The sequence below is a fragment of the Manacus vitellinus genome, unplaced genomic scaffold (genome assembly GCF_001715985.3).
Source record: "Manacus vitellinus isolate BGI_N305 unplaced genomic scaffold, ASM171598v3 scaffold_25_pilon, whole genome shotgun sequence".
In the NCBI taxonomy this organism is placed as follows: domain Eukaryota; kingdom Metazoa; phylum Chordata; class Aves; order Passeriformes; family Pipridae; genus Manacus; species Manacus vitellinus.
In genome coordinates, this window is record NW_021939882.1 from 7,501,538 (window position 1) to 7,523,928 (window position 22,391).

Sequence of the window (22,391 nt, forward strand, 5' to 3'; positions counted from 1 at the left end):
AGTATAGTTATATATGTGCATATTCTTCTTTCCTGCATGTATAAAATAATTGAAACCCAGATGTATTCTTTGATGGTTTGGGGGAGTTTTTTTCTGAATCATAGTCCCATTTTTAAAAATTTATACCAGATTTTTCAACTCTCCACTGCCTGTAACGATCTAGACTGTATCTTCAATCTTTTTAAGGGCCAGAAAAAGTATTCATCTAGAGAATTACACTGTGGCTTGGCAATGGAGGATCATTTCTTATTTTATTTGCTGACTATTTCTTCTTGTTTGCTATTTATGAAAAAGCTTTTAAGGTTGCATGGATTTTTTGGCTATTATTTTCTGCATGGAAAGTCCAGCACTTTACAAGAAAATAATTCTCTTACTCATCTTGCAGTTTGGACCTTAAATTCGTACCTTTTCCATGTGGTGAGGACCTTCATCTGACTGCCCAACTAAAGCCATTATTGTACTCTTTTTTTGAACAGTTCCTGCATTGTATTGACAGAAAAAGTTCCTCTGCTACTGAACTTCTGGCTGTTTGGTCATAAAATTTTCTGTTCTTTAATTGTGGGATTCACCATCTTGTAGTAATGCAGTTAGAAACTGTATTTTTAAAATCAGATGCAATTACACTTTTCATCAAGATTGATATCACAGTTTTTAGGAATTTCTGAAGAGTGGTGGTGGGTAGTTGGCCTGAGATGTAGAAATACCCACTTCTGTTCAAGGTATAAAGACAAAAAGCTTTAGCCCATGTGTTTCTGAAATATGCTTTTCTGCTTTAGTAGGAAGCTGATACATAGTAATACTCTCTCAGTTCTAAAAAACCTTTCTCCTTCCCTTTCTCCTGGAGTGTGTTGTGTCATTGCATAAAGCACTGTACACATTTCCTGTCTTACAGACAGCCAGAAAAATAAAGTAATGTCACAGTAAGTAAAGAAGTTTAGTGCAAGAATTTTCAAGTCATCAAGGCAAATAGTAAATTGGCCTCATGGGATGTTTTTCTGATCCAGTTTGACCAGTCTGGACTTTCAACACCTGGAATGTTACATGTGGATAAAACATCAGATGCTTAGGAAAAAAAAAACAAAACAAAACAAAAAACAACCCAGTAAAATCCAAAGAAAACCTCAGCAATCAAATGTAATGAACATGGTTGTATTTTTTGTGGCAGTTACTACAACAACGAGCTGTTTAGTAAGGCCTATAGAATTAGGATTTAGCAATATGGTTTGGCAAATACAGTGTAATGCCATTTAAATCTCTGCCATGTCTCCACGGAAGCATCATGTTCTAAAGCAGCACTGTGAGTGGCATTACAGGGTAAATATCACCACATTCCACCAGCAGCTCACCAAGCTCACACTCTGGGATATTGACAGCACTGAAAAGGAAGGATTTGATTTTCAGTTCTGTTTAAAAAGCTGTGCTGGTTTTGGCTGGGGTACTTGGTTGCTGGCTGGGGTTAAACCACAACAAAACCAAACCAAACAGAAAACCCAAGAGAAGGCAATGTAAATGTGCAGTCAGTAGCAATTGTGCTGTTGTCATCAGTGGGACCAGCTGATTCCCACCATCTCCCCACATATATAAAGTGTATTTTTGCTTTCATTAAATCCAGTTCAGTACCTTTCTTTTTTCTTCTGTCTTTTTCAGTGTTTTCTATGTTCGTTTCATTTCTGCTGTTTCTAAAACAGCCCCTTAAATAGCTCACAATAACAAACTGACCAAGGCCTGACGGAAAGTTGTTGATAGGTGAAATTTTTCCTGTTGACTTTCCCAAAAGAAATGTGGTATTACTCCTCCCAGCAGGCATCATTGCATCATTGCCATGTGAGTTAGCAGCTCCTGTTCTCAGTGGGGAATTCACCTCTCCAAACTCCTGTGGGTTCTTTGCAAACACAAACAGGAATTGATTACGCAGGTAACTTCTGACTATTTTAATTATATTCTGTGCTGTCAAAATGTTTAGAAAATTACTTCTGCAGCTTCTTCAACGTAAAGCTGAGATGGAAAAGCAGGGCAAGATTCCAATGTATTCCTCTTGCCACATTGGTAAAGGGAACATTTCTTACTCCTTGGGAAATGCTGCTGAGAGAGGAAACAGGCACCCATTCTAGTGGGTGCTGTTAGTATTTCCTAAACTTCGTTGCTGGCTTGCATTTCAAATAGCAAAAGTGGTAAGGGAAAAAGCATTTATTTCAATTTATATATGTGCATAATTCTGAGCTTACAGAGGGGATTTAGAGTGAGAACTCAAGGGCAAAGTCTGCCCTTCAGCTTTTACAGTTGCAAACTCCAAAATGCATTTCAAAATGCTTTGTACTGGTATGTTAAAGCCTGAAAACACAATGAAGCACTTGAATTTTGGTCCTCGGGGAGCACTGCTCTGTCACCTTGGGTCCTGCAACACTTTCCAGTGATGCCTCATTAGCGTGAAACTATTTGCATGTAGTGATGCACTGTGGAGAGGGAGGAGAGACAGTGGGATGTGAGCACATAATATAAGGATTAGAATACTCTGACATGGGAGGTGACACGCTGATATTTTGACCCAGGGCTCAGGCTCAGTCATGCAGTGGATATGGCTCTTATCAGCATCAAAAATAAAGAATTATTGCCAAAGCTGGATCCTAGGGTCAAACAGAAGTTAGGTAGCTTCCATGATGTTTTGCTCACAACACACACAGTAGTTATGAACCTTGATCCAGATTGTCAGTCATGTAAATCAGTGGGGACCTACCAAGCTCAGCAGAGGGTCTAGATCCTCCTCAGCTTAGCTGTGTGTTATTGGCACTGGACATGTAGCAGTAGACTTGAAGCATTTTTGGAGCAATAGAGTTTGTAGTGGAAAAAATATAAAAGCGACATATAAGTCATATTAAGTTTTAATCCTGTGCTCTTTCTTCTTTTTAGAAGTGGTTCACTCAGTCTCCTAATCACAGTGTATTATGTTACTGCTTCACAATCACACTCCAAATGCAAATCACTCTGCTGGTTTCATGGTGACAGCAAGCCCTGACAGCAGCAGGTACTTGGAATCTGCCAGGAAGATTTTAACTGCTTTGGGATGGCTGCAAGAAACACTGTTTTGGGAGATTACAATCAGGGCATTCCATCAGAGGGCTGCTAAAGTAGCAGTGCTTTATTTCCACCAGCCTATGTGCAAGGAGCTAATAAGTGATTACTGTCTTTGTATCTTTATATTTGAGGACTGGGTAGAGCATTTCTTTGGGTGAACAATGATTGTGTCTTCTCAAGGTATATGCAGTCATTAATATTAATGAAGCTTGCACACATGCATCAAAAAAGGCCTTATATCCTACATAATCGGTATTTATCTTGGCAAATTTCATTTCATCATTGTCTATTTACTAAAAATAAGTCTTGTGTAGTTGATTTAAAACTTCTGCCTGGTTTGTGTTGGGAACAGTTACCACAGTCTCGGTCTCTCAGACTCTGTAACCACCTTCTGTTCACTTAATGGAAGGAAAGGAACTGTCACCTTTGAAAAAAGGATGTCCATTTGGCAGCTGCCCATCTGTTCACTTGGAGAATCTGTGGACAAAGAAGATGAAAACTTAAGAAATTAACACAGAAGTTTAACACGTTTTACTGTTGTTTTCCTGTGATTGTAGCTCTGCATTCAAAGGGCAGTGTAAAATGCCAGGCAGGACACTACACTAGAGATCAGAAGGGAACAAATGCTGTTCAGAGAACTTTCCACACTACAAGTGCTTCTGACAAGCCCCTTCCTTTCATTCAAGTTGGACTGCTGGCTCAACAAGCTGAGTTTCTACTTAATCACTTAGAAATTATATTTGTAAAGAAGGAATGAGAAAGGGGAGTCTGCCTTTACAGTTCTGAAAAGTGTTCATTGACATCAAAAGTTCTTAATATGTGCCTTCACATGCAAAATACTTTTTCTAAGTTCTTTTCACCACTTCAATTAAAAAAAAAAATCACGTACTTAAAAACTACCTTTTTTAAATGAAGTTGAATGTCAGCCAACTTTCAGAGATACCTGTGGTAAAAAATGAAGTGATAGAAATTTCTGAAACTTGGTCAGATCTGTAGCCCATGGCCCACCTAGTGTAAGCCATCTCATCAAGATAAATGGGTGTATTAGTAGCAGCAGATAATATTTGGGAATTGCAGTGAATAATTAACTGAATCTCAGCTGCTGTTGCAATGTCCCAGGCAAAAGGACATATGTAATTCTTGGGTGTGTAAATAAAGGAAAACTAAGTAGCAGAGGGATAAGACATCAGTTCTGTATCTTATTTTTCTGACTCTGAATAAGTTTCTTCATTATTCCATGCCTCTGCTACCAATATATAAAAGGGATATAATAGATTGAAACTAACCTGTCCTGTTTCTTGAAGTTCTGGAGTCTCTGGGAGTACAGCACTGGGACATTCTACCCTTCCTTAATAAACCCTTTTTAAGCAGGTGTAGTCCCTGAGCATGAGAGGCTGAAAACAGAATTTCTCTTTCAAATTTAAAAGAAGACCTCTGTGATCATTTGCTATTATTTTATTCTTCAAATGAACTTTTTTTATTCCTCACTTACCTAATCCTTTGTTGCACCATGAATAGAGTCTGACAAAATCTCACAGTCTCTTGGATGAGCTGCTTTGCCTCTGGGTCAGTCAACTTCCAAGACTTTCAGGTTTCCACATCATGGGCTAATTTATACTATTCCTGATTGTCCCAACCTGAGGCAATTCTTTCAGGGACAAAGGCTTTCCCAGCAGCTCAACTAGCATAATTTTAAATGCCTTTTAGCCTTTTGGAGCATTCTCCTTGTTATAGGCCACTTGATTGAATTCCAGATTCTTTTAAGTAAGTCCAGCTACTGGTTTTAGCTGTGTTTCATGGAGAGACTTTTCTCAGTTCATACTGTTCTACCTCTTTGTTTAGGTTTAACACTCCTTTACTATGCCAGTCTTTGCTAATGAGCACTTTCCTTCTGCAAGTTTACACTCTTCTAGTTCTGTAAACCAATGTCTCTCATATTAGTGGGTTTTTTGATAAACCATTTCTTATGTTACATGTATAACGAACAGAAATCAAACCTTACATGTCCCCAGATGTCCCTGGTGTTCAAGTGTTCTCTGCAATATCCTGCTATGAGAAAGTTTTGTTTTAATGCAGCTTGACAGCTGGACACAATTCTCTCTGTCCTGATCTTTGTCTCAGCCTGTTTTTTAGGATGCTTCTATAGATTTTATTGTCTAATTCTCTGTTAAGCGTCTTTAAGAGCACTTTTTTGATACTCTGGCAACCAGGCTAGGAACCCCAGCACCTGGGTGCTTGATGTTGGGATGTCCTGGTGCTCTGTTGCTAGATCTGTACCCCCTGAGGGGAGGAACACCTCATTCTTACCTAATCATTTTGGAATCACCCTTGACTCAAGGTAGCTTCAACTCATGTGCAAGGAAAACAAGTTTCTCAGAGTATCCAGAACCCCCCAAATGTTTGTGAAATGGAAAAAAAAGTAAGCGAAACAATATGTCATTTTACTTAAAACCAGACATTTCTTATCCTTTCTCTATCTTTATCCGAGGATTTTCATCACCCTACTATGGCAGGAATGCATTCTTTCAACATTATTTGTGCCTTATATTGGGGGACAGATTAATTTCATTCCTCATTCCCCATCCTGTTGGTGCTTTGTTCTGGTCCTGGTGTGTGCATCCCACCAGGTTAGCTGAGACAAGGAGCCAGTGAAAATGAGAATAACCCTATAAAAAAAGCGTATCAGAGAGACCAGAGTCCTGTACTTTGGAATTTTTACTCCAGAAACATAATGAACAAAGACTAATAGTCAAATCAGAATTCAGGTTTGTAAAAGCAAAGGACAAAAATAATACTGTTCTTGTGTCTCACGGTGGGGTGACACCTGCCATTGAATTTTAACAGACATGGTGTAGAGGAGAAGCCTAACACACCTTTTGGAGGAGGAGATTTCCTAGTGAGATAAGTCTTCTTGTCTTTGGCATTCATTTTACAGTTGTGAAAAGAGAATTCAATCTCTGCTGAATCACTCCAGCAGAAAATCTTGTGTTTTTCTTCAGTGGTTTGAACTTGCTTATGGATTTCTTTCTAGATTGTTCCCAGCAGTCACAGACGTTGTCTTACTGACATATTTATTCCCTTGTATTTGTTGTCCTGGTGCAGTCTATCCTCAAGTCTTGGCTAAACCTTCCTGTAGTATTTTTTTCTTGACTAAATGTTAAAAGAAATTGATCAAGGATGATTTTTAATTATAAAAGTGCTTTGAAAAGATATTTTTTCTCACCTGTATAATTAGAAGACATTTTAAAAAAAAATTTTCCAGTCAATTAGTCCCTTATGAAGCTCAATTTGTTTTACAAATTAACCTTTTCTTAAAATAACAGGATGATTTAATGCAAGAGTTATTCTGCTTGTTTCAGTCTGTACTACCAGTCCTCTCTTCCACAGATACACATCCCTCCTAAGTCAATAGGAGATACAATCTAAATTAACAGGTTTTTGTTCCCTAAAGCTTAACTTAAGCTTATATGTTGGCTATAAACACTGGCATACTAAGGCTGTTTCCACAACTTTGGTTTGAGCTCTGGTTTCATTCTTGCTCCAAACCTTGTTGTGCTGTGGTCCTGAAATCAGTGTATTAACTCTCCATGAAATTAATCCATGGTGCCATATAAAATCCCCTTGCCAGGTTTTCAGGCTCTTCATGACTGTGTTCTCTGCTACTGGAGTCTTTTACTGGTTCAACCCTGCTGCAACACTTAGTCCTGAGTCTAGTCTCACCTGTGCCTGATTCTTTCCTTTCTCTGTTTTAAAAAGGTAAAATTTCCATGGGGTTAGTGGAGTTAGACGAGTGTAAGAGAAGTTGGCACTGCAGGAAGATAGGACAGGGCTTGAGTGTTGTTTAGACAGGTTTAAGCCTTCAGACCCCACAACCTTCTCTTGTGTACACTGCAGTTGAGTCCAGGAGTGTTTGGGGTCTGTGCTGCCTGTGTGTTCTGCCCCATCACAGGTGCTTCTTTGGTCTTTGAACTGACTTCTTAGTGCAGCTCTCTGCATTACTGAAGTGTGGGGAATGAAATGTTAACTGGGTTAAATGACTTTTTTATTGCATGGATCTAATTTTGAAATAATGATAGTTAGGGTACTACATAAAAATGTTTTGTTTATTAAGCCAGTGTTCACATTAATCATTAAGTGAATGAAGTGCTACCTTTAAGTCTGCCTATATTTGCAACTATGCATTTTTACTGCATTTAAATCAAAGTATATGATATGTGACTAATAAGATAGAAGATCACAAACAGTGCTGACAACAACTGTAATATTTGCCATTCTCAGCCAGGTTTCATCACTGAGAAGGGCAGAGGCAGTAAGGGCAGTGAAGCATCCAGTTCCTGTTGAAAGCACATGGAAGTTCAGTTCCTTAACTTTCCCTTACTTGTGCCTAGGAAAAGGTTCTGATTCATGTTGTTGCTGAGCACTGCATGTGCATATTGACAGCTGTAACAGCTTTGAGGCCAGATTTCTTTCTTGAAGGTGAGCACATAATGCTCCTTCTGTCTCCCACTGTGGTTGTGGGATGATATGCAGGAGGGAGATGGGGAAAGACAGTGGTGTCTCACCTCTGCTCTGCTCACATGGACATGTTGCTCACTTCAGTTGCTTTTACTGCTGGAATACTGCTGGGAACTGAGTCTCAAAGAAAATCATGGAAAAAACTGAATTAGTTCTGTATTTTGAGAAAATATGCCATGTATTAAAAGGTCCTGGGACTCTGACTGGTTTGCACCTCTCTCCTATCCTGAGGAAGGACAGTATCATTTGACTGTAGTTGAACAAACAGGTCTTTCCTAAAGGTATATTTTGCTGTCTGCTATGAAAAGAGATGATGGTTGTAGGCAACCTGAATTCAGTTTGAGTTCTGCTACCTGCAGGGAAAATACTGACTGAGCTGGATATTGAAAGCACCTCAGGAAGCTTGGGTAAGAAAGCCAGTCTGCATATCACTCCCAAGTTATTCTGAAGAGAAAACCACAGCTGACGGTTCTGCTTTAAATTATCCCTTTCTGCAGCCACTGATAATTTTGAAGTGGCTTAGAACAGGAACTGGCCTTTTATTCATTTACTTTTTTGATTTGTAATGGTAAGCCAGACTTAGGCATAGCCATGAGCAAGTTCTATTGAAGTGAGAAGTCTGGGGCTGGAGGGTAGTTGAGTGGACTTGCATTTAGAGAGTTGTGGACAGAATTAGTGATTGGAGCATTTGTTACTCTTGATCCAGTCTCCTGCAGGCATTAGCTCCTGTTACAAAAGACAGAAAATGCAGGTTAACGAGTTTCTTGTTTAAGAGGTAGTCAAGACTGAAGACAGCAGAAGTATTGCAAAATGGAGTGGTCACAATTTAAAATATTTACCTGATGAATGTAGCAATGCCTGTTGTCTCAGAGATACCCATTACCTCTACCCTGCTTTCCCCACCACATTCATCCCGGGTGAGATTTCGTCTGGCACATGTGCCTGTTTATTTAGTGAAACATTCCCAGAATGTGCCTGTCTGTTTTAGTATGCAGAGTTTAGTGCTTCCTGGCTCTGTCCCCAGCATGTTCACATTAGGAAAACTGCTGTATGTCTCTGCCTGTGTGGGGTTCTGTTCTCTGCTCTGTCGCTGTGCTCAGCCGAGTATGGATTGTGCTTGAACACAGCCTGACACTGTGTGGCCCTTCCAGGCTTGGGGGTCATCACACTGAGTAAAAGAGGGTGGCAGCACATCAGTGGAAATAGTTGCCATATATCTGTTTAATGATCTTATCTCTCCTGTGGGATCTTCTCCAACATGTTTTAAAAACTTAGATCGTTCATAATCACGGAGGAATAGAGAGGAACAAATACAGTGCTTTTCCCTGGTAAGTCCCCAAGCTTCCCCAACTCCCAGTTCCTGGGAGAAACACTAGGTCTTTCAGTGCTGTGTACATTTTATTTAGGAATAAGTGCAGATTTTCTACTCAGGGCCAAATAAGCTCCTCTGCCTAAGAACGGCACTGAGAGTGATCCCCCCTCATTTCCACCCTTCTGGGCTGAAGGACTCTGTATGCTGCATGCTGAGCTGTGAGAGCTGGGTCAGTGCAAGGTTACACATCTCCCCGTGATTACCAACAGTGAGTTTTCAAAAACTGAATTTGCCATGGCAGTCAAAAATAAAACAGCATGAAATGTTGTAATTTTTCTCACCAAAACATGCACTGAAATGGATGAGAAATATGTCATAAATGAAATACAGTTGATTTAGGTGGCAGTGGTAGAAATTTGAGAAAACTTTTATTATGTTCTAATTCTTCGATGCTCATTCTTCAATGCAAGTACTGTACTTGGAACTAATTTTCATCTATTACACATTTCATAATACTATTAGTCTGATTAATTAATGCATAATACGTCCTGGAGACTAATTTGTTTACTCCTAGAAGGCTCATTAGGAGTTGCTATATGAATGTGAGATTAGATTTTAAAGTGAGCCACCTTCTGAAGATTGAATCATATGTCTACTTTGCAGTAAACTGGCAAATGAAAGTCTGGCAATCTATATCCCTCGATGATATGCAGAAACATGTTAAAAGTTTACTGAAGCTAGATGCAGAGCTAAGCATTTCTCACAACTAAAAAACCCCTATTTCCTTACCATAGGTATAGCTTTACATATTTTGAACCGAAATACTGATTTATTAGGACAATTTGTCACTCCTGTGAATCTGAACGGAGTAGTAGTACATGCATTTTTGTTTTGCATTTAAATGCATGCTGCATTCTCATAGGGTTTCAACTTTGTTATTTTACTTTTTAATGATATTGTCTAACCAGAATGAATGGGTAACTGCTCTGAAGTTCAGCATTCACCAAATACAGTAAAATTTGGGCCAGTTCCCTCGAGTGCTATTAGTCAGTCTAGATTTTGTTGCCCACTGCTGGATACTAATGTCACATTGTTATAAGGTTTTGCCCACATGACTTAAGAAGAACTTTCATTTCTTAAGTCCTATTTTTTTTTGTACTAGCATGAATCCTGAATGTTTTGTTATACTGTGTTAGAAAATTGAATATCATTACAGAGAGAGCCAGGGTGGTGACTCCTCTAGGAGTATATATACTTATGTAGTTATGGATAAGTTCCCATGTATATGTGTGTTTGTGTGTATTTATATTGTGTATATATATTTATTAAAATGTCTTATTCATTGGTACCCTCCTAGTTCTAACCAGTCATTAAAGCTGTTTTCTATTCTTTCTGTTTTCTCTCAGCCCTTTCAAACGGCAGAGGTAGCAGGTCAGTGCTTTTGTAAAAGCTTTGTCTTAGGCTGGTGTTCTCCATAGACAGGAGTTTTACAAATATTCTTAAGTTACTTATGGTCAGTAACTGCAAGTTCTGAAATTAATCATTGTCTTTTACTTCCAAAACTTGGATTGGAAAACTTACCAGACCAGACTGTGTAAGGAGAGTTCCTGCTTTCTGTCAGTTATACATTTCTTACAGTGAAAACACTCTTCATGATATTGGGAACCTCGTGTTTGAGCTCTGCCTTGATCAGGAAAATGTGAATCCACATCATGAAGAGAATGAGTTAACAGAGTCTTTCTTTCATCCCCCTGCACAAAGAATTCAGGCTGAAATAGCAATAACTTAGAGGGCTTTGAGTTGTGATTTACCTGTCTTTATTCTTCTTTCAGGAAGAATATTTGCATTCTTCTTTGTGCTACTGTGAAATCACAGATGGCCTTAAAGTTTTTAGGTGATGTTGCATTCTTTCTTTTCATCTTTTTTCTTCTGCTGTTCACATAACCTTTTATCTCACTGAACAGAGATGATCTTCAAATCACTCTTTAGACTGAAATCATAGTCCTGCTGAAGGAATTAGGCGATTTGTTATGTATTTTAGAGTCTAGATTTTCAGTGCAAGCCTTCTGTGAGTCATAAAATTTTCTCTGGATTTGTAGCTTTTGTTTATTTTGTGGGTGCTTACCAGAAACTTCTATTGTTTATGGTCAATAAAGGAAGTCCATTTCCTGAATCATCCTGTCAAGGTTAGCATGTTGCTTCACACACATTTGTTATATGCTTCAAAAAATGTGGTTTTTTGATTTGAAAGAACTTCTCCTTGCACAGGGGTACCTTATGCTTTGACAGGTACACACACAAACCAGTATGTCCATCTTTGTCCATCTTTTGCTAGTTTGTGTTGTGTTAGTTGAATACACAATAATTCTTTAGCACCGGTTTGTTGTCATTGTACTTGAAACAAAACAGGTCTTGGAAAAAAAATGAAGTATTTCTGGAATTACAGAAAATGGAATTGCTCACTAACAACTCTCAGTCTCACTAAGGTGGAGATGAATTTAGAGTCTCCTGTCTCTCAGTGATGACAGCACAAATGCTTTTGTCTTGCATAACTTCTCTTTCTAAGTTTTGGAATAGAAAAAGGTCAACAAACTAAATCTGTCTCTGCAAATTATCTCCATCCTCCTAAACCACTCTGTGAGACAGACGTGCTTGTCCCACAGAGGTTCTGGAATAGCCAGTAAACAAGCAGTTCTGAATGAGATTGTCACTATTAAATGCACAACCTGTAAATGTGATCTTGTCAACACTATTTTATTTCAATATTTATACCTAAAGTCAATTATTATGTAAATCAACTAAAATAATTGTGTATTTTATTAAAACCTCCTATTTTTAAAACCCTGAATTACACATTCCTTCTAGAAATATATCACTGAAAACCAGATAGGCAATAACCAATGTTTCTGGAGTGTCACTGCACTCAAACTGGTAGTCAGTTTAAAAAAAAAAAAAAAAGAAATTTTTGAGAATTGGCTTGTCTTCTTTCCTTCAACCCTTTTGGGTCATTTTAGGGGCATTCCAAAAAGTACCTGCACTGGAAATAGCACTGCTGTGGCAAGGAAATAATCTGATTGCCTAATTACTTAATGTGGTTCAAAATTTTGTGCTCACAAAACTCCCTTATTTCTCACTGTCTCCAAACTCCAGCGTCAGTGGCAGAGAAATACAAAGCCACCTCTGCTCTGAGATTTGAATTTCTGCTGTGCTGTTACTGTTTTAGTATACAAATGATCTTGATTTATGCTACAAATTAAGTTTGAGACCAAGTCTGCACTTCTGATGCATTGGCAGCCACCCAGCAAATACATCAAGAGGTGTGTTCGCTCTCTTAGGTGTCAGAGTGGGCGTTGTGGAGTGAAACACATTTCTTGGATGCTTCTCCTTGACAACCCTGTCGGAAACACTCCGAGTTAAACCTTGATCCCTGGAACGCAAGAGAGTTTTAGTTTTTAGCTTCCAGTGGGAAGAGATTGTTCCCCGGAAAGCAGCTAGTGGAGTGCCCAGGACAAGCTAATTTGTTTTGCTAACACAGTTCAGCTTTGTTAGAAAACACTTTTCAAAAAGAATTAAACTTTCCCCTGGTATGGACAGGACTAATGAAACTTCCTTCAGAGCCCATCAGGACCATTCATTTATAATCAACCAGAGACACTGCTGCCTAGTGACAGGAGACACTGTCCAATCCTAATGGAGACCAGTAGCATCTGCTGTGTCTGTGGGTAAGCAAAACAGACAAGTTAAGATGCCTTGAGAGCTCTTTTGCAGCAGCAGGTATTTTGTGTGATTCAAAACAGGGGAGGCAAAGCTTCCCTTGATGAGTTTTCAGCCTCTGTCCTTATCTGTAACTCCATGGTGCTGAGTAAAGTCCTTTACCTCAGCAATACTGCTGCCTGTGAGTGCAAGTAATAAGACTCTGGGAATCTCTCTTGCGTGACAGTTTTAAAGAAATGAATTCTTTAATATTAAGTACTTGTTTTCAAAGTGCTTGAAACTATGTAGATGATAAGCAAAGCATCTAACTGTCCTTCAGCACTGTTGATTAAAGCTTAGATTATTTCAGCTGCTTAGAACAATTTGTCTTGCCATTGGTATTCCTGTGACAGAGACCAGGGCTCATGTGCAGAAAGCAATTCCAGCATCATCCAGAAGGTTACATGTTCAGCACTCAGTACTCTGTGCTGGGATCCCTGCAAATCATCAGGAAGGAAAGGAAAATTCAGTGCTAATCCTTCTATTTTACCAGTTTAAGATCTTTTCTTAAATTATGCCGTATGCAATTATTGATCAAGGAATGTTTTGCCAAGTGTTTTTGGGAGGCAGATATTTATGGGTCACCTGCAAACTTTATTGCTAGCCTGGGAGTGGGATAGTCAGCACCAGCCAGAGCAAGGAGTGCAGGGAAGCTGGACACCAGGAGTCACTTAGGAATGTAGACTCTGTAGAATAAGGGACCTACAGAATTGAAGAATCCATAAGTGAGTGAGTATACTGGGACATAAGAAACTTCTGGCAATTCCTAACCCAGTTGTATTGCTTAAAGCCATATTGTTTCTACTTATTTTGTGTTGCTGAGATTTGGAGACATATAGTAATAATAGTAACTAATCATCTGAGTTTATTTCTCTTCTAATTCACATGCAAACACCACAAATTTTTCAGCTTTTTCCATCATTACAGATAACAAAAGGGCCTGAGACGTGCATAAAGCCCAGCACTGCAGGATTTTTCTTTTTCTTCCCCCATTAATATATGTTATATGGTGTTGAAAAGCATTTGTCTCTCATGGAATTGAGATTCAAAGGCATAAATCAGAGAGAAGGGAGTGTGCATTGCAACATATACAGTAGTGACCCATGGGATTAATTTAAGGGCACTGATGTATGTTCTTGGGCTTCTAAATTATACAATTTACTTAGAAAACCATAAACAATAGTCTGCTAAAAATTCCTTTATTCTGAAGTTCACCTGTGCAGCTGATGAAAGTATGTGTTTCCAAAGGAAAATTATTCTTTTTGTTTTCAAATAGAGAGCACAGTAAGTTGTAATGAGCATGTGCACAGTAAACAATTTATTAAGCTTCCATAAGCATAATGCAGGATGAGTTCAAAGATAGTCATCATGATTTCAGATATATTGCACAGGATTAAAAAGACCTGATGTTTTCAATAGCAAAATGTCTTAGGCCACAGATTCAGCACTGCTATGGAAAAAAATAGTATCTGTCCTCTCTGTTTTTCGAGCTGACCATTCATTTCAGCCTCTTGCTCTCTGCCACTGCAAGTATTTGTGCATCTGGGACATGAAAGGGATAAAGGAGTTAATCTAGATTAAAAAAACATAAACTAGCATCATCCAATTTCAGAAAGCTTTCTCTTATTCAGTTATCTTTTTTAATGATGGTAAGACCTTAAAAAACATTGCCAAACGCAAGAATGTTCCTCTCCTAAGTGTAGACATAAGTGCTGCCTCTTACAGCAAAGACGTGGGATTTTGGCTCTCTCTGCATGCCAAGCAGATTCCTTTCTGTATTCCAGGGCACTTGTATGACATTGTATTAGAAAACCTATTGTTTAAATCATCACTTGGCTTCCCACCCTAGTTCACATCACACCATGTTAGTTTGTCAGCAGTTGGCTTTTTCTCTCACCACACATTCTAAAAGTTTAAACATATTAGGAGAAATAAATCATCTGGTTTTATTATAAGCAAATGAATTTAGTGGAAAACAGAAGGGGGTGGGGTATTCTTTTTTTCATTTAGTTCCAGGGGGGTTTTTTTAGGTGTATTGTGAAAGCTGTAAGGTGAAGGGTCCTGTCTGGGCCTGACACCAGGGAACCTTCATGGCCAGGAATAGGGAAAAGCATAAAAATAAAAATGTACCCTCTGCCCCATGGTTACCCATTGTGTACTTCACAAATCAATCAAGAGGGAGGGTAACACCCCCTCCTGAGTCCAAGAAATTACCTTTTAAAGTAAAAAACCTGGCAATCACTGAATATGTAACAGTTTATGTCACGGGAGAATCCAAAAGGCACATTTTTCAAACAGTTGGGGTGGCTCTGGGTCTGTGTGACCTGGGAGTGCACCCAGCACTGCAGTAAAAACTTCTTGCTGCATTTTTCCTCGTCCTGCAGGTATTTTTTTTGCCACTTTCTTAGATTTAAAGCACGGATTTTTCCTACAACATCAACACTGCAAACGGCTCCAAGTCACATTTTGCAGCGCACAGCTGGGTTTCCCTCAGTGCCTGTGGGGGATTCCTTCCAGGAGGAATGTGCTGTGGGAGTGTGCCCAGCCCTGGGGAGGGCATGGTGTGTTGTGTGTGCTGCACAGCAGTTGGGCTCCAGTTTACTCTTTGCCTGAAATCTGATAATCTCATGAGATTTTCTATGGAATTAGTCTGGTTTTAATTCATATAATATCCTCAATTCTCTCAACCCTTATGGTAATTTCACCCAGAAAACAAGGTAATGATGAGAGTCCATCCAGTGTTGTGGTGACAGGGACAAGGTTGTAGTTGAAAGCAGCATTACAGAAAGCCATTGAAATTCAGGCAGGTTTTGTACCAGAGTCCTGATAACATCCTGAGCCTGGGATGGCTCAGACCCTCTGTACTCTCAAGCCTTGTACTTGCTGCTCCCACTGTCCCTGTGTGCAGCCCTTGGGAGGTCCCTGCATGTTCCTGCTGGCAGAAAGCAGCGGGTTAGGGGTCATCTGGGGGGGGGTCAGAAGTGTTGAGCACCAGGGGAACTGAGTGGATGTTTGAGTAGCTGCATGCCCTGAGACTGCAGAACCTGTAACAGGTGAATTGCTGTGATAATGAAGGCAAAAAATTCAGTGTGATGTTATGTAAATCACTGAAGTGAGGGACAACCCTGACTGACTAAAGCCACAGGAAACGTGGTCATTTACACCAATAAAGACAAGACTTTTTCTCTAATCTTGCATGTACTAAATTGAGATGAACTCTGAATGGTGTCCTAATGAGAAATATGACTTACATACTTCTTTTAATTTAAATAAAATAATAGGTTGGATCTGCGTTATTGCTTGATTTACATCCTTTAATGTATACTATAAATTAATTTTTTTTTAAATTTAAATCTATTGAAATCCTTTTTAACTCCCTGTACTTAATACTTTCACCTCTCTCCCAGGCTCCCTTCTCTTTGCCATTGTGTGTGTTGCACAAGGACAGCTTCAGACGAGCAATATTTCCAGATTTAAACAAGACTCTGCTTAAAAATTCTTTGTGGAAAAGAACATACGTAGAACACGATCCTTCCTAATCACATTAGTAAGAGACTACAGCAATTTCTTTTTACCTTTGCAAATTAGGATTTCATTAGCAATTTCTTCCAAAGTTTGTCGTGATGAATACACCAATCTCAGCTAGTAAGAGAAAATGGTAGAAATGTTGTCAGAAGATTTTGATTACACTCAGCAGAAAGTATGTATTTGACAATAATAATTTTTTAAAACAGATAAACACTAGATGTTGAGGTCTCAAGGAAGAAAACAAAAAAAAAAACGTGATTCTATAGAGAATGATCTTTTTAAAGATTTTTGCATTTAAGAAGTGTGAAGGTAGGCTGTAATTTTGCTTATCAACCAGGTCAATAATCCATTCTTGAAATGATTTCCAATTTCCTTTACTGTGATGTTGATGTGGAGGGAAGGTGGCAGGAGTAGGAGAATGAGAGGGAACGGTAAAAAGTCATTTTTTCTGTCTGCTGATAGTCTAGCAATCCCTGAAACTCCAATAAAATTTCAAAGATAGAAACATAACAGAGAATGTTCACATTTATTCATTTTCTCAAGTACATGATTTATATAAAATTGTTACAATTTTTTTTCATGGCAAAATACAGGGCTGCTTCTTCTCAGTCAGAAAAAAAAAAAAAAGAAAGAAATAAAACACATTCACCTTAGGGAGAGCAAAACTAGGTTTGGATTTTTCACAGGGGCTGTGATTTTTAGAGAAAACTTTGACCCATTAGGCCATGCTTCCTGTGTCTGCCAGGAAGGCCCTGCTAGGATATATGAACTTAGCTAAGATTTTTCAGAAGTAACTAATGATTTTGTTTTCTTCGTTCTTCAGCTGTTGAAAATTATGTGAAAAAATATCTTGATGCCCCAGTATGCTTACTTTTAGGTCTTTTTAACTTCTCCTCCCTTGAGTATGAGCGTTTCTCAGAAAACCTCCTGCCAGTTTGCATAGCCAGACCTTGGTTCTTATCCGAGGTAAGAAGATTTATCAGCTGACAGATTTACACATTGGTGTCATTCTCCAGAGCAATAGTTTTCTTCATATGTGTGTGGATCAAAGTTGGCAAGACCAGACTGTAACACCACAGGGATGTTTTCCAATTGCTTTATGTGCAGAGACAGGAGTGAAAATGGAACCTGTGCTGAACATCACTGGGCTTCTCACAAAAGTGCTTTGGGTTCAGCCCTTTTACTGATAAATTCCTGTGGCTGGTGGGATGGTTTAGCAGTGATTTTCAGAAGGTGCTGCTTCCCAAATTCCCTGTGTTGCATTGTAGCCTGTGGAGCTGTATGAGGAGAGGATGCTGTTACTCTGTGAATACTTTGGTAGTGCTGTTTCCCCAAATACTCCTTAGAAGTGTTTGGGTACCCAGTGCTTAGGATCACTGCTCATGGAGCAGTAGTAGGTCTCATTTTCTGTTGTTTTGGCTTCTACTGGTAAATCATTCTTACTACAGACTGAGATAAATGTATTTATGTATAAAATTTGAAACTCTAACTCTTTGAAAGAGCTGCTGGCTAGGAGTTGCAGGACATGCACTTACACTGTGTTTATTCAAAGACTGAGTTTAAGAGGTCTCTTAAATATCCTGCAGACAAACCCTCAACCCCTATGGTCAGACTCTGTCATGGTACACACATACCTTACACCCCCAGGGGTGTTCAGAGGAGAAAATTACACACCAGCCAAGCTGTGCTAACTTCCACATCCTCTGCATTGCTTAATGTCTTTATCACATTTCAGTTTGCTGATAGTTCCTCTCTCCTTTCTCCCATTTTTTAATCCTTCACAGATTTTTCTGAATCTTTATTTCAGTCAAAAGGATTTGTTCCTTTTTCCTCTATTTTCCCTCTCCTGAGAGAGCTCTCACCCCAGGAGCAGGTTCAGTTGCAGTGCTGTATCTGTGGCCAGATGTGGAACAGGATCAGTGATTAATTGCTGATGGGCTAATGGCTTTGCAGTGGCTTAGCCAGCTGTGCAGGGGAGTGCCCTCTACACAGGGGTGGGTAGTGCTGAGCTAAGTCCTTTTGCACACCATTTGTGACAATAATTTCTTTACTGTCTTTTATAGATTAACATTTGGAATTATTAGTAAATTCATATCTGCTCATACACGTGCCCTGTTAATGCACAGATACATCTGACTGATGTGATGTGCTGGAATGATTGCTGGGAGTGATGATAGACTGATAAGAGCTTGTCTGGACACTACAGCTGGTAAAAACACTTAGTTTTTCACAAAGGGAAAATAGAAATCAGAAGTAAATGCTTTCTTACTATGAGTATTTTATTTGGAGCTTACCTCAGAGAAATGTGGAAAGTCAAAATAGAGACACTGTAAAAAAAAAAGCTTTAGAAAAGAAAATTAAATTAGATACTACACCAGCCTTTCCAAAAGGCTCCTTTTCCAAACCCCTCCCTTTCCAAAATGGGAGCTGTGCTGAAAACCCAAATACAAGGTGAAGGACAGACTGAAGCATGCAGCCTGCTGATCCAATGCTTCAGTGAGAACAGATGGTATTCTGAAACAGTCCATTTGTGATCATTCCATAATAAAGATTAAAGTTGCATATTCCCCAGCAGAGGTGCTTTGGGCAGCCTGCCAATTCACCAGCAAGTTCTTGGCCCTCCTCTTCCAGCATTTGACTCATTTTTTTTTCCAACTTATCTGAACCATATAAATTTCCAATGCTAAACCTTTCTATAAAAAGTCAAGATAAAGGAAATTTTTTATACTCCCATTGTTTTTCCCATTATAATAGTCTATTAAGTACAGTAGGAAATTGTTTTATTGTTCCAGACCATAATCTCACGGTGGTGGTTTCAGTCATACACGTGTTGGAGCTGTGCTCGCTTTCCAAGGTGTGTGAGGTTGATAATTACACAATGAATGCAGGGCATTCTCTCATTGAATTTGTCCTTGTGAGCTAAGATGTGTGGGGGTGTTATAACAAGGCAGCAGCTGTAACTGACATTCTAATCACAGTTGGGAGTCAGATATCGTTTTTTTTCTTTTAAAGTTGGCTGCAATCTGTTATTTTACTGGTTGCAGTGGAGCCAAGCCCTGCCAAGCTGTGTCGTAGCAGACAGCCTGGGGTAACCTGGGATAGCAACACTGAAAAACTTGTACACTGCTTATAATTACTGGGCAGTACAGGTATTGCATCACACTTATTGGCTTAGTGTGATCTGAATGTTGATGCATTTCCTGTAAAATTGATAAGTGCATTTTCAGAGGTCCATTCTTTTAAGTCACTTTTTAATATGCCATGTCAGTTTTAGAACATTGTCCACATACCATCTTACTGGTATTACATTTGAAATATATGCCTATATGCATGCAAAAAAAAAAGTTTCTAGGGGAAGGCTAGAACTATGAATGCACATACCAAGTGTACTACAATAATGCATAAACACATTCAGAGCTGTCTGGAAGGCATTGAGTTCTTACTGTATTTTCTTCAAAGTAGATGTTCATTAAAATTGAAACAAATGCTTGCTTTCACCTTCCCTCAATTACTTGCTGTTCAGTAACCATTCAGATGAGGAAGCTTTGTTTGAATGAGGTAACTCTTATAACACTTGCTGGAATTAGTCCAGTTTGCAATCTATGAGCTGGAGAATCCTGATCCATACATCAAGGATGCAGTTAAGGTTACAGTGTCTGTATGGGATGTGCCCAATACTGTGTGTTTCATTCTGGCTTTCCTATTATGTTAGATAACAAATGTAAATACCTTCTTACTGTAAATGCCATATATTATCTCTGATGAGATCTGCCTCCCACTACTATTTTAGAAGCCATTAGAGGAACCTTTTTAACATTTAATACTCGGTTGCATTGCTGTGTCACTTGCAGGGATCCCTCACCCTGAGGCTGGTGGCTGTGATGCCACAAATATGTGTGGTGGGGCTTTTATAAATAGCACCAAACACTTCTTGAGAACATGGCCCAGCCTAAAACAAAATGCCAAATAAATAGATCTGATACAATCAGTAATTAAGAATTCTGGGTACTGTCTTTACTGAAAGAGATAAAAGGAAAGTAAAATGTACTAGACTGCTTCTACAGATTCTTTACTAGTGTAGCTAAAATAATACTGTTTGGTTATAGTACATGGGTGGGCAGGGTCAAATGTATTAGTTGTATTATGTTATTGGAGGCAATTTTGTGACTTGAATATACTGTGGTATGTTCATATCATCTCTGGGCAGGCAAAGAAGTAATTCCAAGTAGGCCACAGCCTCAAAAGCAAGGCCACTAAATAAGATTAAAAGATCTTTGAAGACAAGGCTTGAGTGAGAACTTTAATACTTTGTGCTGTTGAAGTAAGTTCTGTTCAGAGGGAATTGTGACCATGCTAATAAAAATAGGATACTATAATTTATTAGGTTTCTCTCTGTGTGCTGTCATTTTCTCACCTAGAAGAAGTAACCATTACTCTGTGTTAAATGTTTGAAACTGCTCACAACGGTCACCGGTCTTTGTTCTTTGACTGTCACACTCCAGAGGTTCTTCTATAAACAGTTCTCCATTTATCCTGACATCATGCAAAGAGATGCAAAAGTGTGTTTTATGAGACCAGATTCACACAAGCAGTGCTGTTATCCAAAACCAGACTTTGACTCCTGATGTCCTACTGTAAGTGCAGCACCCAGCATTAGTGTTTCCTTTCCTTTTTTTCAAAGGAAAGGGTCCCTGCTAAAATTGCAAGGAGCCAAATTATGAGAGGATTTGATAAGTTCTTGCTAACAATTAAAAATTTATAAATTTCTATTTTTCTGAAGTTAATGTGTTTCCACATTGTAGTTGGGGAAGACCTGAACTTCAGTCACTTTGCTGGGCTTACAGCATCACCACAGCACTTGAGTGTACTTTCCTTGGCTTAGTTTATACAACTAAGTTTATACAACTTAGTTTATACAGCTACTGACTTGGGCTGACTTTGCAGTGGCTCAGGTATCAGTAATGATCTTCATGCTGAAGCTAACACCAGCACTGCCCCCTCTAAATGGAGCACAGTAGGGTGATTATTTCCTTTCTCCTCTTAACTACCTGGGGAAGTCAAACTTTCACAGACTAGCACTCTTCCCATTTCTTGGGACAGTGATGACAGAACCCTGCCCAGCTGAAGAGAAGTTGGTGGTGTCTGTCCACCATTACAACCTCTTTTGTTCTCTTTCACAGTGGTTCCTTGCAGGGTTCCTTCCTAAAATGTTGTCCATAACCCTCTCACACATGAGCACCCATGTGCTTTGTTATGTGTCCCTGCAATGGTCATCAACAGGAATGAGAGCTTATGTGTTCTGCCATGAGAACTGTGTGCTGGCAAAGCTTAGTCCCTCAGGATGTCATGGAATGCTCTGGTCTACAGACTTAAACATTCAAATTCCTTATAGTTATGACCTAGGAGAAACTCTGAAAGTACCTGACAGCTCTGTTGGTCTCTACTTCTGGAGCAGTCTGCAAAAGTTTCACATGAAGTTAGTATATGATCTGAATTAAAGACATGCTAGTTGCATATGTATATGCAACATATGTACCTGTGTGTACATTCTTTCTTATTGTTAGGTGTGAAATTAGAATTTTTCTAGTGTAAACTTTAGGCTTCTTCATCTTTTTGCTTTTCTTTCTTGTATTTTTAAACCACTGTTAAATTATAGAAAGGCAGAAAGCAGTGTACTGCAGGATCCTTAGTGTTGTGGTAGCAGACAGCAGCAGCATTCCCACTTGCTGGGTTTGGCATTCTACTTTTTTTCTCTCTACCTCTAGCTGAAAACATTTGCTTTTGGACATAACTGTAGTCACGTTGGTATCACATGAATTTTTAAGTATGACAATATGGTTTCTGTAATTCCCAGAGGTGTGTGCTATGTCTAAAGCCAACAGTGATCTGAACAACTGAAACCTGGGTAGGAGCATGTCTTTGGAAGGAACGTGTAAAAATAAATAGTTTGACACCAGCTCTTTGGTGAATTTGAAATGTTTAGTAGAAGCAGGTCTGAAATGGTTGAAATGGTTTATATCTTCTGAGAGTTTTAGTCCTGCATGTTTGGTTTGGAGAGGGGGTTAGAGAGGGAGTCACTGACAGCAGCAGGAAAATAAACACCATCCACGTCTTCACCTGCTGTTACTCAGGGGGAATGTGATGCTGTGACATCTTCTATACCTCTGCTTTCAAATTCATCTAAGGTTACTCAGAAGAGAGAGAAAGACCA